We start from the raw sequence: 15,955 nt of genomic DNA, 5'->3' as shown, positions 1-15,955 counted from the left end.
GGAAGTTCGACCCGCGGACTTCTGGGAAGACCCTCACCAATAAATTCTGGTGGCGAGGAAACCCGAGACACTACGCGTGTAGTGTCTCCCACCCGCCCTCCTCCTCTAACCTAATAATAAAACCCATTGGTGTGAGGTAAGTACCATATTTTGTTATTAATACTAAGAAGGTAAGTAAGTGATTTTTACTCATTTTTACTTTTGTACCTTTTTCAAATTGTGTGTATGGTGGGGGGAAACTGAAGTGACATAACAGAAAAGCTGTGGCCTGAGTGGCTAGTTGGGATTCTACATTAAATTAAAAAAAATTGAGCTTTGGTAACTAATTAAACATAATTACTTAATTATAATTTAGAGGGATATCTAAGCCAGAGATCGGAGAGTACTATATTTAGCTTTCGCATTTCTATTAGAAATCTAGTGCTAGGAAACAGATAGTTAACAGTAACTTTGAAATTTAAAAAAAATATATTAAAAAAAAAAATTTAAATTTAAATTTTAATTAATTGACGCAATGTCAGTTAGAGGGGTGCTGTGCTCTCATTGTGAGATGTGGCAGGTCCGGGAGGCTTCCAGCGTCCCGGATGGCTTCATCTGCAGAAAGTGCACCCAACTGGAGCTCCTCACAGACCGCATGGTTCGGTTGGAGCAGCAATTGGATGCACTTAGGAGCATGCAGGTGGCGGAAAGCGTCATAGATCGCAGTTATGTAAATGTGGTCACACCCAAGGTGCAGGCAGAGAAATGGGTGACCACCAGAAAGGGCAGGCAGTCAGTGCAGGAATCCCCTGTGGTTGTCCCCCTCTCGAACAGATATACCCCTTTGGATACTGTCGGGGGGGATAGCCTATCAGGGGAAAACAGCAGCAGCCAGAGCAGTGACACCACCCTGTCTATGCCCCTCATAATTTTGTAGACCTCTATCAGGTCACCCCTCAACCTCCGTCGTTCCAGTGAGAACAAACCGTGTTTATTCAACTGCTCCTCATAGCTAATGCCCTCCATACCAGGCAACATCCTGGTAAATCTCTTCTGCACCCTCTCTAAAGCCTCCACATCCTTCTGGCAGTGTGGCGACCAGAATTGAACACTATACTCCAAGTGTGGCCTAACTAAAGTTCTATACAGCTGCAACATGACTTGCCAATTCTTATACTCAATGCCCCGGCCAATGAAGGCAAGCACGCCATATGCCTCTTGACTACCTTCTCCACCTGTGTTGCCCCTTTCAGTGACCTGTGGACCTGTACACCTAGATCTCTCTGACATTCAATACCCTTGAGGGTTCTACCATTCACTGTATGTGCCCAACCTTCATTAGACCTTCCAATTGCATTACCTCACATTTGTCTGGATTAAACTCCATCTACCATCTCTCCGCCCAAGTCTCCAAATGATCTAAATGCTGCTGTATTCTCTGACAGTCCTCATCACTAACCGCAATTCCACCAACCTTTGTGTCGCCTGCAAACTTACTAATCAGACCAGTTACATTTTCCTCCAAATCACTTATATATACTACGAACAGCAAAGGTCCCAGCACTGATCCCTGTGGAACACCACTGGTCACAGCCCTCCAATTAGAAAAGCATCCTTCCATTGCTACTCTCTGCCTTCTATGCCAGTTCTGTATCCACCTTGCCAGCTCACCCCTGATCCCGTGTGACTTCACCTTTTGTACCAGTCTACCATGAGGGAAGTCCATATAGACGACATCCACTGCCCTACCTGCATCAATCATCTTTGTGACCTCTTCGAAAAACTCTATCAAGTTAGTGAAACACGACCTCCCCTTCACAAAACCATGCTGCCTCTCACTAATACGTCCATTTGCTTCCAAATTAGAGTAGATTGTGTCTTGAAGAATACTCTCCAGTAATTTCTCTACCACTAACATAACGCTCACCAGCCTGTAGTTCCCTGGATTATCATTGCTACCCTTCTTAAACAAAGGAACAACATTGGCTATTCTCCAGTCCTCCGGTACATCACCTGAAGACTGTGAGGATCCAAACATTTCTGTCAAGGCCTCAGCAATTTCCTCTCTAGCCTCCTTCAGTATTCTGTGGTAGATCCCATCCGGCCCTGGGGACTTATCTACCTTAATATTTTTCAAGACGCCGAACATCTCGTCTTTTTGGATCTCAATGTGACCCAGGCTATCTACACACCCTTCTCCAGACTCAACATCCACCAATTCCTTCTCTTTGGTGAATACTGATGCAAAGTATTCACTTAGTACCTCGCCCATTTCTTCCGGCTCCACACATAGATTTGCTTGCCTATCCTTCAGTGGGCCAACCCTTTTCCTGGCCACCCTCTTGCTTTTAATGTACATGTAAAAAGCCTTGGGATTTTCCTTAACCCTCTTTGCCAATGACTTTTCGTGCTCCCTTTTAGCCCTCCTGACTTATTGCATAAGTTCCTTCCTACTTTTCTTATATTCCACACAGGCTTTGTCTGTTCCCAGCCTTCTAGCCCTGACAAATGCCTCCTTTTTCTTTTTGACGAGGCCTACAATATCTCTCGTTATCCAATATTCACGAAATTTGCCGTATTTATCCTTCTTCCTCACAGGAACCTGCCGATCCTGAATTCCTTTCAACTGACACTTGAAAGCCTGCCTCATGTCAGATGTTGATTTACCCTGAAGCATCCACCCCCAATCTAGGTTCTTCAGTTCCCGCCTAATATTGGTACAATTAGCCTTCCCCCAATTTAGCACATTCACCCTCGGACCACTCTTATCCTTGTCCACCAGCACTTTAAAACTTACTGAATAGTGGTCACTGTTCCCTAAGTGCTCCCCTACTGAAACTTCTACCACCTGGCTGGGCTCATTCCCCAATACCAGGTCCAGTACAGCCCCTTCCCTAGTTGGACTGTCTACATATTGTTTTAATAAGCCCTCCTGGATGCTCCTTACAAACTCTGCCCCGTCTAAGCCCCCAGCACTAAGTGAGTCCCAGTCAATATTGGGGAAGTTGAAGTCTCCCATCACAACAACCCTGTTGTTTTTACTCTTTTCCAAAATCTGTCTACCTATCTGCTCCTCTATCTCCAGCTGGCTGTTGGGAGGCCTGTAGTAAACCCCCAACATTGTGACTGCACCCTTCTTATTCCTGATCTCTACCCATATAGCCTCACTGCCCTCTGAGGTGTCCTCCCGCAGTTCAGCTGTAATATGCTCCCTAACCAGTAGCGCAACTGCGCCATCCCTTTTACATCCCTCTCTATCCCACCTGAAACATCTAAATCCTGAGCATTTAGCTGCCAATTCTGTCCTTCCCTCAACCAGGTCTCTGTAATGGCAAAAACATCGTAGTTCCAAGTACTAAACCAAGCTCTAAGTTCATCTGCCTTACCCGTAATACTTCTTGCATTAAAACATATGCACTTCAGGCCACCAGACCCGCTGTGTTCAGCAACATCTCCCTGTCTGCTCTGCCTCAGAGCCACACTGTCCCTATTCCCTAGTTCTCCCTCAATGCTTTCACCTTCTGACCTATTGCTCCGGTGCCCACCCCCTTGCCATACTAGTTAAAACCCTCCCGTGTGACACCAGCAAACCCCGTGGCCAGGATATTTATGCCTCTCCAGTTTAGATGCAACCCGTCCTTCTTATCCAGGTCACACCTGCCCTGGAAGAGCTCCCAGTGGTCCAGATAACGGAAACCCTCCCTCCTACACCAGCTGTTTAGCCACGTGTTTAGCTGCTCTCTCTTCCTATTTCTAGCCTCCCTGGCACGTGGCACAGGGAGTAATCCCGAGATTACAACCCGAGTGGTCCTGTCTTTTAACTTTCTGCTGAGCTCCCTGAACTCCTGCTGCAGGACATCATGCCCCTTCCTGCCTATGTCGTTAGTTACAAAATGATCAGGGGGTTGGATAGGGTGGACAGTGAGAGCCTTCTCCCGCGGATGGATATGGCTGGCACGAGGGGACATAACTTTAAACTGAGGGGTAATAGATATAGGACAGAGGTCAGAGGTAGGTTCTTTACGCAAAGAGTAGTGAGGCCGTGGAATGCCCTACCTGCTACAGTAGTGAACTCGCCAACATTGAGGGCATTTAAAAGTTTATTGGATAAACATTTGGATGATAATGGCATAGTGTAGGTTAGATGGCTTTTGTTTCGGTGCAACATCGTGGGCCGAAGGGCCTGTACTGCACTGTATTGTTCTATGTTCTATGTTCTATGGACAACGACCTCTGCCTGTTTGCCCTCCCCCTTCAGGATGTCTGCTACCCGTACGGAGACCCCATAGACCCTGGCACCAGGTAGGCAACATACCATCCTGGAGTCTCTTTCACGTCCACAAAAGTGCCTATCTGTGCCCGTGACTATAGAGTCCCCTATGACTATTGCTCTTCTGTGCTTTGACCCTCCCTTCTGAACAGCAGAACCAGCCGTGGTGCCACTTCTCTGGCTGCTGCTGTTTTCCCCTGATAGGCTATCCCCCCCCGACAGTATCCAAAGAGGGTTCGAGAGGGGGGACAAACACAGGGATCCTGCACTGACTGCCTGCCCTTTCTGGTGGTCACCCATTTCTCTGCCTGCACCTTGGGTGTGACCACATTTATATAACTGCTATCTATGACGCTTTCAGCCACCTGCATGCTCCTAAGTGCATCCAACTGCTGCTCCAACCGAACCATGCAGTCTCTGAGGAGCTCCAGTTGGGTGCACTTTCTGCAGATGAAGCCATCCGGGATGCTGGAAGCCTCCTGGACCTGCCACATCTCACAGTCAGAGCACTGCACCCCTCTAATTGACATTGCATCAATTAATTAGTAACTTAAATTTAAGAATTAAAAAAAAAAGTTTACTGTTAACTATATGTTTCCTAGCACTAGATTTCTACTATAAATGTGAAAGCTAAATCCAGTACTCTCCGATCTCTGGCTTAGATACCCCTCTAAATTATAATTAAGTAATTCAGTAATTATGTTTAATTGGTTTAACAATGTGGAATTTTTAAATTTAGTTTAGCTTCCCTGCTGTTATTGCTGCTGTTAATCACATACAAGGTTGATAGTCTTACAATATTTGGTTATTTCTGCTGATGTCAACAACCCGTAGAACTGGCTGCAGTTTAATAGTCTGGATTCGTCACTGATTTTTGGGGCTGCAGTATCTCTTTTTAAAAACATCTTTCGTCTTTATTCAAGATCTTTCCCAGGAACACACTTGCAATAGCGTTATGAACTTTTACTTTAATCTTAAATAGTTTTTGGTGCAAAATCTATAATTCAGTTTCTGAAACATTCTACTGTTCTCCAATTGGAAAATGCTGATTAATCATTGCTGACAATTCTTTCTGACTTACACATTCTTCCCTGTGACACCACCATTATGAAACTAAATTATCAACATGAAATAAAGCCGTAAAATATTTTACTGGCTCATCAATAGAAACGTAATCAATCAACATTGTTACCGATGAAGTTTGGAAGTCACTGAGTTGAACCATTTCTGACACAGCAGCAGCAACATTTGGTAAAGGTGGAACCCACAACAAAGACTGGTTTGAGACCCACTCAGCAGAGATGACATCTCTTGTTGAAGCAAAAAGCAAAGCCTACCCGATGCCCAACATAAACCCAAGAGCTAGAACAGTGCATCACTTGGGACTTGAACATTGCCAAGACCATTGTGTAAAAGATGGAGATGCTGTGCAAATAAACACTGGAGCAGCCGACGTCAAGGAATCTGAAACAAAAGATGGTTTCAGATTTCTTTTGGTTTCAGATTCCAGCATCCGCAGTAATTTGCTTTTATCAAGAAATATAAACTGCCTTTGATTATGGATTATTTTTTAAAAATGTATTTAATAACTGGGTGCTGCCTTCTCTGTCTCTGAATTTACTCCACTCTTGTTCACTCCCCACTTTTGTAATAAGCATTGCCATTAGGATGGCACGGTAGCACAGTGGTTAGCACTGTTGCGCCACAGCGCCAGGGTCCCAGGTTTGATTCCCGCTTGGGTTACAGTCTGTGCAGACTGCACATTCTCCCTGAAAGACTTGCTTGTTGAAAGACACCTTCATGACCTGCTCCTCCTCTGTTGTTAAGTTGTCGGCTGTACCTCATTTCGAGGGTGACATCTACTCAGGGTCATGTGTTTTCTTGTGTGGTCTTTCTGAGATTGGCGAAGGTGTTTCTTGACCCGCAGATCTTTGGCAGAGATCCCTCTCTGCCTCTTCATTGAGGCATTGGAATTCAAAAGTAATAATAATAATAATATTTATTATTGTCACAAGTAGGCTTACATTATCACTGCAATGAAGTTACTGTGAATATCCCCTAGTCGCCAGTCTCCGGCGCCTGTTCGGGTGAATTCAGAATGACCAATTCACCTAACAAGCAAGTCTTTCGGGGAGAACGTGCAGACTCTGCACAGACAGTGACCTGGGACACTGGCGCTGTGAAACAACAGTGCTAACCACTGTGCTATTGTGCCGTCCTAGTGATGCAGTTTGATGGGCACGCTGTCATGATAGTGACTGATTGGCAGCAAACTCTTGCCAGTCATTACGGTCAATGTTTATTACATAAGTGGGGAGTGAAGAGGCAGGAGTGGAGTACATTCAGAGACAGGCAAGGCAGCACCCAGTTATTAGTCTTGTCCAGAACACCAGCTTTTACAGCATTGTTTCTCCAGAGTTATTAAAGCTTTTGATTGTCTCACAGGAAGGAAACACAGGCTCAGGTGCTGATGGAGACCTCGTGCATCCTCAGCCATCAATCGTAATTATATATAAAACCGAGGATTTGAAATATGTGAAGGTACAATCGATAAGTTTGCAGATGGAAAATTGTTGGTGTAGAAACTAGCGAGGCAAAAGCCTTAAATTATGGGATGATACAGATGGGCTGGTTATATGGGCAGAACAGTGGCAAATTGAATTTAACCAGGAAAAGTGGTAGCTCTTGTACAGAGTCAGTACAGACATGGTGTGCGGGTGACTTCCATCAGTGCTGGATCATTTTAGATAACACTGAACATTCAGTATCACGAGCAAGAGGGAAGAATATGGAGGAATTACTGATTCTGGGATTGAACCCAACAAGAATTTGCATCTTCTGGGGAGGAGAAAAAGGACCCATTGGGGAAAAAAACCTTAAGTTCTGCACTGTTCCACAGGAGAGCAGCATTTAATCATTTTGAGAAATGAAGAATAGCAGAATATGCATTGATAATTTGTTTGATTATTTTATTGGTAATCACGTTATTTTGTATTAACTGCTTGCGATGTCAATGGTGCGGCTATTACCCAACATTCCCTGCGACTGTGAATGTGCCCTAGTCACTCCACAGGAGCCCAGATACGCCCAGCAGTCGCAATGCTGGGCGTATCTGGAGCATGCGCAGTGTCACTTTGCTCGGAGGTCCGCGAGTGAGGGAGCGGCCGTTTCGGGCGATGAGAGTTGGTGAGGCGGAGGGAGGAATGGAGCCGGGAGTCGGGGTGGGGAGGGAGTGAAGGCTTTATAAACACCTCCTGGTCACAAGGCCGGAATAAGACCCTGCAAATCCCGCGTTTGCAGCTGCAGAGCTCTTATCCGGTATCAGGCCCAGTTACACGGCCGCCATCTTTGTTTAGGGGCGCGGCTGAGGGGCCATCTTGATGACGTAACAGAGGCGGTCCTGGTGACCAGGAGAGAAAATCATTGTCTCGATGATTGACAGGCCCCTGCAGAGGACCATGTGTGGCAATCTGAAAAACAGAAGAATAATAACATCAGAATTAGCAACAGGAGTAGGCCATTCAGCCTATTGACCCTGCTCTGCCATTCAATAAAGGCATGGCTGATCCGAATGTACCCTTAATTACATTTTCCTGCCTTCCCAAAAAACCTTGTCAACCCAGTGTATAAAAAACTTAACTTTGAGTTTATTCAGTGACCCAGTGCCACTGCTCTCTGGGAAAGAAATTCCACAAACTCAGCTTTGACAAAGCGTCATCCAGACTCAAAACGTTAGCTCCCTTTTCTCTCCACAGATACTGTCAGACCTGCTGAGATTGTCCAGTATTTTCTGTTTTTGTTTCAGATTCCAGCATCCGCAGTAATTTGCTTTTATCCACAGACTGATGACCCTCTGAGAGAAGACATTTGAAAAATGAAATGAAATGAAAATCGCTTATTGTCACAAGTAGGCTTCAAATGAAGTTACTGTGAAAAGCCCCTAGTCGCCACATTCTGGCACCTGTTCTGGGAGGCTGGTTCGGGAATTGAACCGTGCTGCTGGCCTGCTCTTAAAAGCCGGTGATTTAGCCCAGTGTGCTAAACCAGCCCCTTTCTCCTTATCTCAGTGTCAAATTGGATAATTCTTATCTTTAAACTGCCCCCCTTAGTTCTTGAATCCCCATGTGGGAAAATATTATTTCATCAAAAGCCCTCAGAATCTTAGATGTTTCAATAAGATCACCTCTCATTCTTCTAAACTCCACCGGGTACAGACCAATCAGGCTCAATCTTGCTCCATAAAACAAACTCTCCCATCCCAGAAATCAGACTAGTGAAACTTCACTGAACTGCCTCCAAAGCAAGTATAACCCACATTAAATAATCCTGGGACTGGCAACAGGGGGAAAGAATGTTTGGAACTTCTATCCTGGACTCGAAGAGTGATGGATTTTGGAAACTCCTTTTACCAGGGGTTAGGGGAGGATTTACACCCAGTAAACTCAAACTAAGATAAATGTTTGTCTGATCTTAATTTCTAACCTCAACTAACATTTCTGACCATTGTAATTTCCTTTTACAGCTGCTTCCAAAGCTTCTGATATCTTTCCAGCCGAAGGTTGCAGCAGGAGATTGTAAACTTGGAAACACTGAAATTGTTACAGAGGTGAGTATTATTATTATTTATTATAAATTTAGAGGACCCAATTATATGTTTCCAATTAAGGGGCAATTTAGCGTGGCCAATCCGAAGCTGGCACTCCCAGGGCAAATTTTGGTGTTGTGAGGTTGTTGCTGTGGTGAAAAGTGGCTGCTGCTCTCTCTCTCTCTCTCTCTATGTTGCTGCTGCCGTTGCTCAGTTTGCTGCCTGTTTCCAGTGCTGAATGCTGCTGAGCTGCCTGGAGGAAGGAGAGGTGAGAGAAGGACAACAACAAGGAGGCAACTTCAAAAACAAGAGGGGAGTAAAGCCCTTTGAACTGCTTGTTTGCTGGGCCCCTCCCGGGATGAGGGCCCGGCTCTGCCCAGTTCTCCCAACTGATAACATCTGCCTTCAGCAAGGACAAAACCCTCCATATTCTATCTGGTGTGCTTGTTCCAGCGCAGGGAGGATCGAGTGGGCAGTGTGTTTGCTGAGCCCCCTCCCGGACTGAAGACCTCACACACCAGCCGGGAGGAAGTGGATTCCATTGGGTGGGTGTTCCAGGGTGGGAGCACTGACTGTGTTTTGCTGAGTCCTACTTGGGCCGAAGACCTCGCGAACCAGCCTTGTGAACCTGCTTCTGGGCCTGGTGAAGCATGTCAGTTATAGGTCCAGGCAGCGGGCAACCGAGGGGGTCACCTGACCAGACTGTTTGCCCCTTTTCTGCGACTACACTCGCAGCTCGGTGTCCCTAGGAAGGGAGCATGCAGTGTCCATGGGCACCATCATAGCCTCACATGCCCTGTGGGTACCGCAGGGGTTGGGGTGCTTTATTCACCCCTTTAAATGCACTCTCATTAGATTTTTTAAGTTTCTGCTGATCTTTGTCACATTCAGGCAGTGCCCCTAACTGGAGCGGCCCTTTTTGCTTTGTCCCTAAGTTTGTTTCCTTGGTTCTATTTTGTTGGTGGACCTCAAAACAGTGGCCAATCCACCTAGTTTGCACATCTTTGGGTTGTGGGGGTGAGACCCATGGAGACACGGGAGAATGTGCAAACTCCACATGGCAGTGACCCGGGGCCAGGATCGAACCTGGGTCCTCAGCACCGTGAGGCAGCAGTGCTAACCACTGCCACCGTGCCACCCTTTGTCATGATGGTTCCAGTCCTATTTTATCACACACCTCCCAGTGACACTCATTGTAACACAGAAACCTCAAAATATCACTGCTACCTTGCATCTTGCCGTCCTATTATTGTCTAATGATAACAGTAACAGAGTAACACACACCAGAATTGGAATATCAGATAGGTTGTTGTCTAATAATAATAGTGACAGACTTCCGGTGACGGCGGGCGGGAGGCGGCCGCACAATGGAGAGCCCCCGCTCGGGAACGGCAATTTCGGGGCTTTAAGCCCGGTCCCAGGGTCCGCGGAGGCGGCAGAAGAAGGGAGAAGGAACGGAGGAGGCACTGAGAAGACACAGGAGGAAAAAAAGAACAAAGAAAAATGTCGAGGGTGAGCAGAAAAACGGCCGGAAAAAACCCAGCTGGAGGTTCGTCGGGGAGTGGAAAGGTCACCGCGGGGTCACCAGGAAAAATGGAGGCTGGAGCACCAGGGAAGGCCGCACTGCTTAAAGCTGAAGAAATAACCAAGGTGATGGCTGCGGAATTTGAAAAGCAGTTGGCGCAGATTGCGAAATGCATGGAGACGGTGAGGAAGGAGATGAGGGAGGTTTTGAGTGTGCTGGTGGAGGAGGCGATTTCCTCGGTGGGGACGGAGGTGGCCAGCGCAGTGGCGGAGGTGCGAGAGCAAGGGGAGGCGCTGAAGGAAGTGGAGGAGATGGTATTGCAGCACGGTGATCAACTTACCTCGATGGGGAAAGAGATGCGGAAGGTGATGGACACGAACAAGAATCTGCGAGGAAAAATGGAAGACCTGGAAAACAGATCCAGGCGACAGAATTTGAGGATTGTGGGGCTGCCCGAAGGAGTTGAAGGACCGAAGCCGACTGAGTATTTTGCTACGATGCTGGCAAAACTACTGGGGGAGGGGTGGACCCCTCCCGATATGAAATGGATCGGGCTCATCGGTCGTGGAGGCCTGTACCAAAGGCGAGTGAGCCGCCAAGGGCAGTGACTCTGTGCTTCCGTAAGTACAGGGTGAAGGAGAAGGTCCTGAGCTGGGTCAAGCAGAAGCGGGTGGTGCAGTGGGCTGGAGCTGGTATACGTGTATACCAGGACTTTACGGTGGAGCTGGCAAGGAGGCGGGCTGCCTTCAACCGGGTGAAGAGGGCACTGTACATTAGCAAGGTGCGGTGCGGCATTGCATATCCAGCGAAGCTGAGGGTGACTTACAAACTCAGGGACTTTTATTTTGGAACGGCGGAAGCAGCGGAGGAGTTTGCGAAAGCAGAAGGACTGTGGCAGAACTGACAAACTGAGGAATGGCCATGTGCCGATGTAACCTCATGACTGTAGTTTCTTCTTTTTTGTATCACTGCGCGCAGGTGTAGAGACTAAAGGAGCCAATGTGGTATATATTTGGACGAGGGAAGGGATGGGATTCTCACTCGAAATGAGAGTTCTTTGGGGTGTAGGTGGATAGGCGGGGTTTGTGAGCTAAAAGGGGATCTTTGGGCTTTCCTGGGGCCGGGCAAGTGGGAAAGGGACTCGGGCGGGGGCCTCCACGCTGGCCGGTGTGTGCCGGCCAGTGAACGGGAGTGAGGTGGGGGGAGGGGCTGCGGCCATCGGAGCCTGGCAGAACAGGGTCCAAGTGGTCTAGCCGGGGTGGAAAGTTGGGGGGGAAGGAACCGAGGGTAGGGGGAGGAGTTTTACAAGAGGCAGTGGACGGGAGGAGCTGGAGGCCTGGGGTGGGGGGGTGGGAGCTGTGTAAGATTAAGGGTGACTACGGGTAATCCCTGATTTATTTTTGTCATTTGTTTATGTAAACATGCGGGTTGAGGTTTGGGGGTTGGTGGGTAGATGGGATCGTTGTTGTTATTATGGGGACTGACATATCTTGCTGATTATTGTTTATTGTTGATGGATGTAAATGTGGGAGAAAATGTGAAAATGGAGGAGAATAAAAAAAAATAATAATAATAGTGACAGAGTAACGTACACCAGAATTGGAATAACAGGCAGGTTATTGCCTAATCATGACAGAGTTACGGGGGTGGCTCGGTAGCTAGCAGTGTTGCCTCAAGCACTAGGTACCTGGGTTCGATCAAGACCTTGGGTCACTGTCTGTGTGGAGTTTGCACATTCTCCCCGTGGCTGTGAAGATTTCCTCCCACAGTCCAAAGATGTGCAGGTTAGGTGGATTGTCAGTGCTAAATTGTCCCTGGGTGGGGTTACGGGGTTAGGGTGGGGGTTTGGCCAAGGTAGGGTGATCTTTCAGAGTGTCGGTGTAAACTCACTGGGCCAAATGGCCTCTTTCAGCACTGTAGGGATTCTATGATTCTACACTGGATCCAATGATGTGTTCACTCACACACTGCAGCCTGACCTATTGGAACAGACAATGTGTTTCTTACACTCAAAGTAAGTGAATCCTTTGCTGTTTATCCTCTGGGTCCCATCTCCACTATTATTGTCTGATTGTCCCACTGAGACTCTCACTGTTATTATTGGACAGTCAGCGAGTCAGCCTGAGCCTGTGGCCGCTCTCACCATCTGGAACCGTCACAATGTCCAGGTGATTGACGGCAGCTCCGGACCAATAGGAAGAGGAGGGGTGGGACTGGAGGACTGACTGGGAGCAGCTGGTCCTCCAACTAATCGGTGTGAATGAAGGGCGGGGCCCGCTGTGATTGAAGCATGCGCAGTGTGGGTAATAGCGAAGGAGAAGAGCGTCTTCTTCAGATCCGAAATTGGTGAGAGGCGTTTAACAATATGGAGGGAACGAGAGATCGCGGGGGTGGGCGGAAATGTTGTGTAAAGTTGTTGTAAGCTGCAAACCTCGGAAAAGAGTTTCCGGGACCCCATTTGTACCGAGCGGAGCTGCAGCTTCTCATGTTCGGCTCGGGTTAACGGCCGCCATCTTTATTGGACGTGCATCAGGGCGCATGCGCGTTTGTCATCTTTGTCGGAGCAATGTTTCAATGAGTGGGAGGAGCTTGTTCCCTATTGTTCAGAATGAAGACAACTTGTCCATCAACCTGGATTAGTCTTTGAGTCCCAATGTCTTATTGATGATGGAAAGCGGTGGCAGAGATGGAAAGGAAAGGAAGCAAATCCTGCTCTCCGGATTTCACTGTCTTATTAGACATTCTGTCCCATGTATTCAAAGCTCTGCGACTCTGTTCAGTCACATGAAGACCCAGGATGGAAATTCACAACTCTGAGTAGACGTCACCTCAAATCGAGGGACTGCTGATGACAAAAGGGTCAGTGTGCAGCGGGGGGCATGAGCAGTCATCCTGGACCAGGGACCAAGAGGAGAGAATGGTGTGAATTTCTATCCTGGACTGGCAGTGATTAATTTTGGAAACTCCTTTTACAAGGGATTAGTAGGGGAGGATTTACACACAGCATATTCAAACCATGAGAAATATTTATCTTGCCTGAATTTTATTTCTGGACTGACAGTGATGCCTTTGTAAACCTCTTTCACCTATCTCTGGATCTGTAAAGACTTAATTGCCTGCAAATGCTCACATTCTAAGCATTGTCCTGCATCTTTGAATTTGTCTACATATATAATTCATCTGAGGAACGAGCAGTGCTCCGAAAGCTAGTGTTTGAAACAAACCTGTTGGACTTCAACCTGGTGTTGTAAGACTTCTTCCTGTTCTTTCACAGGGGCTTAGAAAGAGATTCACAGACAGCAAACTCACAACCAGTCCTCACATCAAATTCTTCTAACACCACTGTTCAAGTTACCAGGACCTGGAGATTATAGACCTTTGTGTGTAAGCATTGAGTTCTATATCATTATCACTCACTGTATAAAAGTCTACCTCCCATCTCCCCTGCAGATCTTGTTGACAATCTTAAATCTGTGAACCGTAATCCTTATACAATCGACTGATGGGAACAGTTTTTAAAACTCTTTTGCTGGGTTTGCCGTTGTCGTTTCTGGTGCCTGGGTCGATGACGGGTGGTCCGTCCGGCTTCATTTTTTTCTCATGTTTTTGTTGTGGTTGAATCAGCTTGGACCAGTCCATTTACGATCCAGAACACAATTGAAGTTTCCTCCAAGAATCAATTGATCTGTATCCAGGTCTGGGATGGATTCCAACAATTATTTTTTACAAATGTTTCTATGAGATCCCCTCATTAAAAAAAAAGATAGAGAAGCAGAATTAGCCCATCGAGTTTGCTCTGCCATTCGATCATGGCTGATATGTTTCTCATCTCCGTTCATCTTGTACCTCTCTTGAAATGAATGCGAACATTGCATTTGCCTTTCTAACTGCCAACTTTCCTTTATTTGTTCTTAGGGTGTGGGTGTTGCCTTGGCCCAATGTTACTAATCGTAATAATGTTGCTAACTTTGGTTGGCTCTTAATTTGTTGCCCGTTGTGTCTTTACTTAATTTGCTCTGTTTCTATAACCTTTGCTCTAGACTCGCCAGGTATCTTTATGATACCGCCACGAGGTTCACGTTCAAGTGCTGATCAATAACTCAATACACCAGTTAGTAAGTTTCAAATCAAAACACATTTATTACACACAGTCAATCACTACTCATGCATAAACTCTACTTACTAGACTATCTCTAACACTATAAGGCCTATACTTAGCTTTGGAACTGGCCCACCAGGTCAGGGGAACAAATGGCCTTTTGTTCGATTCTGAGTCTGCAGGATTCAAAGCTGGTATAGACTGGTAGCTAGGGACGCCTATCTCGTAGCGTGCGTAGACTGGAGACTTACTTGGTTGATGCGGCAGCTCGGCAGGTCACTGTCAAGGGTTGTTTCGAGCTGCTGAGTGACCCTGCCAAGAAGGACGAATTGAACTTGGGGGCCCTACTTTATAGTCCCCAGGGGCTTCGCGCCAATCGAGGCGGACCCTGTACCTGGTTCCAAGTGATTGGACTACGTTCCGATCACTTGGATCGATTTCTCCAATACTGGAGCTGTTCCCTGATCGCTAGGCGGTTCCTGAGTGTCCGTTGACCTTCCTTTGTCTTGGCTCCTGCTGGCGCCGAGGAGTCTGGCTTGGCCTTATTTCCCTTAAATGTTTCCAATTGTTCCCGGGGATCGCTCATTAATATGCAGATGGATGTTGGTTTCAGTGCTGTCTGGGTTTCTGTAAGTTCTAATACACAGGAAACTTTGCACCTGCTAGTTTTTTTCCTGGCTTGACTGAATTTCCCTACATTCTTTGCGGATCTCCATTTTAAGTTGGGAAGTGGCCAACCCAGGTGGCTACATAATCAGTTCGCAAAGCATAATTTATATCAAAAATATCCATTTCAGTGGCGGGTTTATTACCCAACATGTGTAGCAGTTGAGAATGTGCTCTATCCACATGACAGAAGCTCCTCGCACATGCGCAGAGTCCGGCTGTGACTAGAACATGCGGCGTTCGGGCTGTGACCAGCGCATGTGCAGTGCAGGTTGTCGCTGACGGTGCGAGGAGCGGGAAACAATCAAGCGACTTTCAGGATTGGAGCCGGTGGGTGGCCGGGGAGCAATAGAAGCTGCGGAGTGAGCCGGGAGGCTTCATAAATACCCCGTGGAGGCTTCAACTCCCGAGTAAAATGTTAACGGTCCCGTCTTAAACAGCACCGAACAGAGTGAGAGCTGAGCGGTGACAGGCCCGGATTACCGGCCGCCATCTTTACAGAGGACAATGCGCCGCAGGGAAGGGGCTGGTTTAGCACAGTGGGCTAAGACAGCTGGCCTGAAATGCAGAACAAGACCAGCAGTGCGGGTTCAATTCCCGTTCCAGCCTCCCCGAACAGGCGCCGGAATGTGGCGACCAGGGACTTTTCGCAGTAACTTAATTGAAGCCAACTTGTGACAATACGTGATTATTATTATTATGCGCTGCGAGGCTAGACCGGATGCCAACTCTCCCGGATTGACTGGCTGGAGTCTCCAGGATTTTATTTGTGGGAGTCACTGGCTGGGCCAACATTTATTGCCCGTCCCTAATTTCCCTTCTACCGAGTGG

At 47.2% G+C, this 15,955-nt stretch overlaps 1 protein-coding gene across 4 annotated transcripts in view; it reads left to right on the top strand.

The window, feature by feature from the left end:
* Positions 1-7,374: 7,374 nt before the first annotated feature.
* Positions 7,375-15,955, top strand: part of LOC140421705 (uncharacterized) — a 29,566-nt gene continuing 20,985 nt past the window's right edge. For 3 of the 4 annotated variants that reach the window (XR_011947019.1, XM_072506544.1, XM_072506546.1), the window contains exons 1-3: positions 7,375-7,435; positions 8,772-8,855; positions 13,634-13,743. The gene's annotated coding sequence lies outside the window, so the exon portion shown is untranslated. The remainder of the gene's footprint in view (positions 7,436-8,771; positions 8,856-13,633; positions 13,744-15,955) is intronic. The other variant, XM_072506545.1, reaches the window with a different exon arrangement.

The sequence above is a fragment of the Scyliorhinus torazame genome, chromosome 5, assembly GCF_047496885.1.
Source record: "Scyliorhinus torazame isolate Kashiwa2021f chromosome 5, sScyTor2.1, whole genome shotgun sequence".
Taxonomy (NCBI): domain Eukaryota; kingdom Metazoa; phylum Chordata; class Chondrichthyes; order Carcharhiniformes; family Scyliorhinidae; genus Scyliorhinus; species Scyliorhinus torazame.
The sequence above is the reverse complement of the archived record's forward strand: the minus strand, read 5'-3'. Positions and strand labels throughout refer to the sequence as shown.